Source organism: Hyalella azteca, unplaced genomic scaffold (genome assembly GCF_000764305.2).
Source record: "Hyalella azteca isolate HAZT.00-mixed unplaced genomic scaffold, Hazt_2.0.2 contig16598, whole genome shotgun sequence".
Classification (NCBI taxonomy): Eukaryota; Metazoa; Arthropoda; class Malacostraca; order Amphipoda; family Hyalellidae; genus Hyalella; species Hyalella azteca.
Window position 1 is genome coordinate 1 of NW_025946414.1, and position 4,611 is coordinate 4,611.

General features: G+C 39.8%; 1 long non-coding RNA gene across 1 annotated transcript; it reads left to right on the top strand.

Annotated features, from left to right (window-relative positions):
• Nucleotides 1-803: 803 nt before the first annotated feature.
• Nucleotides 804-4,088, top strand: LOC108675312. The gene is made up of 3 exons (XR_001931100.2): nucleotides 804-2,104; nucleotides 2,755-2,923; nucleotides 3,719-4,088. It is a non-coding gene; the product is annotated as an uncharacterized LOC108675312 (long non-coding RNA).
• Nucleotides 4,089-4,611: the final 523 nt, after the last annotated feature.

Below are 4,611 nucleotides of genomic sequence, written 5' to 3' on the forward strand. Positions count from 1 at the left end.
CTACTGTGCTCGTCATGTCCGTCGAGCCACGCGATCGTAGACCACGTGGTCTTTATGTGTGCAACCAGTTATTGCGTGCGGCGGTTGCCTGCTGAGCTCCAATGTTTATTCAAACTCGAGGTGAAGTGTGCGAGTAAATAATGATGTTAAGTCTGATCGATACTTACTAGTCATGCTGTAGAAGAGGGGACATGCTCCACTATAGAGGCACACTCGCACAGAACAGCAGCTTACGATTCGTGCTAAATACGCCCGTGAAATACGCATGCGAGAGCAATAAAACGTGTAAACCATCGTTAAAATTATTACAATTATGAAAAAAATTATTAGTGGTGAATGGCTAACGATACGCTCTATAATGAAAATACTCAATGAAATTCCTGAGACTGCCACCATAGCGTGTACGATGTTTACGTGGTTTTGTTGGTGGCAGGCAGCCTAGCGACCATAAATATCAATGTTGGCATATAGGTGTGGAGTATTGTTGGGAGTTAGGCGTGAGTTGTTAAACTTCTGTTATAGGGTTAAGTGTCAAGGAGCTGGCGATGGCTTGGCCTCAAGTAATGTGATTTATATATGCCTAACATATTACAAAAGTATCAACTCTGTTACTAAAGCGTTAATGTTGTTGCTCTGTACTAAATACTGTTAATGTTAAAGCTCTGTACTAAAGCGTTAGTATTGTTGTCTGCCTGAAAAAGTATCAAGTCTGTGACTAAAGCATATTTTCTTTGTATTTTTGAGACTGACATATAAAAACTGCAATAAAAAATTCGTTTTAGCTGTCATAGGCTTCAATTATGAGAAAAATTCATTAACCCATTTTAAACGGATACATAGGCCTCCTATAATGCTATTCGCATCGAAAAGCCTATTAACAGGAATGTACGTGAAAAGAAAATATATAACTCAGTAGTCACTGCAGTGAGTGATAGAGAGCGCATTTTCTCGTTGACGAAAATGTTAAGTCACCGAAGGACGGACACATGACGAGCACAATAGCGCCATTTTTTTACATAAATGAGAAAATGCGCTAAAAACAATCTGATATTCTTGAACTCAAGATAACGGATAAAAAGGTTTCTTCCACCATCCCAGTCGAATTTTTCGCTCCATTTCAGGCCGCCCGAGGACAGACAGTCTGCTTTGGGGTGACTCAGGTGCCTATATCGGCCACCTAACTGCAATCATCGGCTATATAGGAGCCGACTGGGGGAGTTGATTGCATGATAGGCCGAATATACGTAATCAGGCCGAAAAAAGCAGCTGGCTAGGCTTCTGTGGCCAGACGCTGTTATTTGAGCGAGCCATTGCCATCTCCCGCTCATCATACGGCGTCGATGTATGTTCACGCGTACGTTTGTTTGATAAGTCATATCATGAAAGAAAATGCGAATTGACTTTACAATTTTTTCAGCTTTCGTGGTACCCATTGCGTACGTGACAAAAATCATTGACAAACTTGATAGAGAGCGTGGCAGCAAAAAATAAATCACTTTAGCTCCATGAGAAATTTGCTTATCATAAGATTAATGACTGATATGTAATTGGCAGAACCAGCAATAGATGAACGTTCGATTTTACATTCTGGGCCAACAAGTTTATATTAATATTCAGTTTACTATGATGTTGGTATGGAACTACTTGATATAGTTATGGCTGTGCACTGCCTGGTGACAGGCATTGTAGATTACAAGTTATCTTCTGTTGTCCAAACAAGGTCTAAGAAATTGAACTATACCGTATACGGGTCAAGATAATATTGTGGTACGGTTGACAAAATTCCTAATGTAGTCTGACATGGAATTCTAAAAAATATGATAGCGATAACGGGTGAATAAATGTAACGACTTATTGCGACATAAATTACGTTACTTGTCCTAAGCATGTAACAAAGCTTAAAATTTCGCCCGAACGCACTACAGCGCTTTGTTGAAGCTGCAGCACCAACAGCAGCAGGGCAGTGGACAGCGAACTAACATGTTCCAACCAGTCGGCAGTCTCCACTAAGTCCACATCGTCAGTGTTCAGCGTGGCAGCGTGGATTATGTCCATTTGTGAGCTGTGTTTAGATTTTTGATGGAAAATTGGCATTTTAACAGAGGTAAGAAAGAAAACTTGCATTTGAGTATGTTATCGTTACTTTTTCTGTCAAGGTGTTGGACAAAATTTATTTTCACCAGTGAATTGTGATAGTTTATAATTATAGTCTTATTAGCACGTAAAAAGCATGACTCATCGCTGCACGGGTGTCATGGGTGGCTTTCTCTCCAAGGACCTCAGGCTCACGAGTCACAACTGTTCGAAGAAATTTTATTCATTGCCATCATTGGTGCAAAAGACATTGGTCACACAACTTCGTCCGTGCTTTACGGTTCTTACTTCATATAGTTGCTTTCTTGTATTCGGTGCATAAAATAGTTGCTAGAACACGTAAAGTGTACGACTAGTTCTTTTTGTTTTGGTGCATAGTAACTTTATTATTGTCAACTGGTAACTCCTGTAAGATTGACATTAACTTCAGTATAAAGCAACTGACTTTTATTGAAACTAATCGATTTTCTCCAGAGTCTACACGAATTTGAAAACCTTATGACGCAGACAGCGGCAGACGTCTGTTAATGTTATAATCTTACGTTAAATTATTGATTTGAATAAATGTATAGGAAGCAGCGCGATGCATTAACACTAATTTTTCGAGGATTTGACGGTTTAAACATTTATTTAGAAATATTTAACTCTTCCTTCCTCCAGTGCTTGCTGTTGACAGAAACGACTCCAGGAACCGGTCCCGAATGGAAATTTGTCGCAAGCTATGACATCCAAAGCTATTAGACACACGCACATACTAACTCATGGGTTCAACACACTTCCTTGAAGCATAATTAAGAAACTGGACGAGTTGAGTACATCTGAGATCGTGGTGAGTTTTGCTAGTACTCAAAAACGAAATTGAAAGTCATAAGTATTTTTATTGTTTCGATACTTTCTATTAAAGCCATAACTTCTCGTAGAATTTTTAGTTCTTACAAGTACATTTTTTTAATAAATTTTCCGCCTGATGCGCATGTGTCGTACGCAACTTAGTTAGAGTCGATTATAATCTACGCGTTTGATTTAGTTCGATTCTGGCTCACAACTTGCCTAGTGAAGGGAATATCTAGTACGTGTTTAGTTGGGAATCTCGCTCTGAATATTTACACTCGTTTCTAGTTCTTCGTGTGTTTTGTTCGAAATGAAGTATTTTACGTATATTATTTATGATATGTGCAACACTAATTTATAGGCGATTATTTTTACCATGGTATGTTTATTTTACAGACACCGATTTTATTAAGAAGTTCAATGAAACTCTTTTTCAAAACCCCTCGTGAACGAATAAACTTTACACCTTCTCTTGCCTGTTCTCGTTTCAATTACTCGAGCAGTCGTGCAACGTGAAATAGTCTATAAGCTTTCACTAAAAGCACGCTCCATTAAACGCTTGACCTTGACTGAGTCGCCGTAAATTTTTGCCAGATCCCTCTTAAAAATGTTAAGTAGACATTATAAATCTAATTTGCGCTATTTAACTCCTGACGAACCTAATTCTATACTATTTTCGATCTGCATTCATTAAGGTGCAGCCATTGTATTTCGGCAAGTTTTACAAAGCTATGGCACTTCCATGACATACTACTTCCGATACAAGAGTTAACTTTGTGCACAAATATTTCAGGGTTGCGAAGGTGGCCGACGTTGCGTCTCTGTCGTCCGCCCCAGTTTGGTTGTCTCCACGACTTTGGCTCTGCGGTCGCCTTCGCTGGAATCTACATAGCGGTACAGAAGAAGAGTTCAAGCGTCCTGGGACTGACGATGGAGAGAGCGAATATTTTAAGCTGGTACCGTGGAAGAGTGCATTATGCTTTTGGCGTGGTCGAATGCATGGTGATGATGACGTGGAAGAGTGCATGATGCTTTTGGCGTGGTCGAATGCATGGTGATGATGACGTGGAAGAATGCATGATGCTTTTGGCGTGGTCGAATGCATGGTGATGATGACGTGGAAGAATGCATGGTGCTTTTGGCGTGGTAGAATGCATGGTGATGGAACGTAGAAAAATGCATGGTGCTGGTGACGTGGTGGAATGCATGGTGCTGGTGACGTGGTGGAGTGCATGGTGCTGGTGACATAGGAAAATGTTCGCTTCTGGTTAATATGAGAGCGCGCATCACGCCGGTGAACGCTAGTAAATAGTGAGCGCATGTTATTGAGGGACGATGTGGCTTACTTTAGAAGTGATTTTTCCCTTTGTATTGTAGCTAAAGATCAACTTGAATACTGTAAATTCGTTACGAAGTGGAAAGTTTTCCTGGTTTCGGAAGCTTTGTATTGTTTTCAAATTACATTGTTGTGTCACTGATTGCGTATTCTTTTGTTTTCCTATTACCTTTGCTGAACAATAATTAAGCTATGCTTGTGGTGTAGGCTCGATGTAGGCTTTATTGTGCCGGGATTGTCAATAATAATTCGAATATAACGGAACATAACATAACAGGATGGACGTAACAAAGAATTCATGGATAACAAGATTGATCTGCCGGAGTATTAGAATTATTTTAAAATCTATT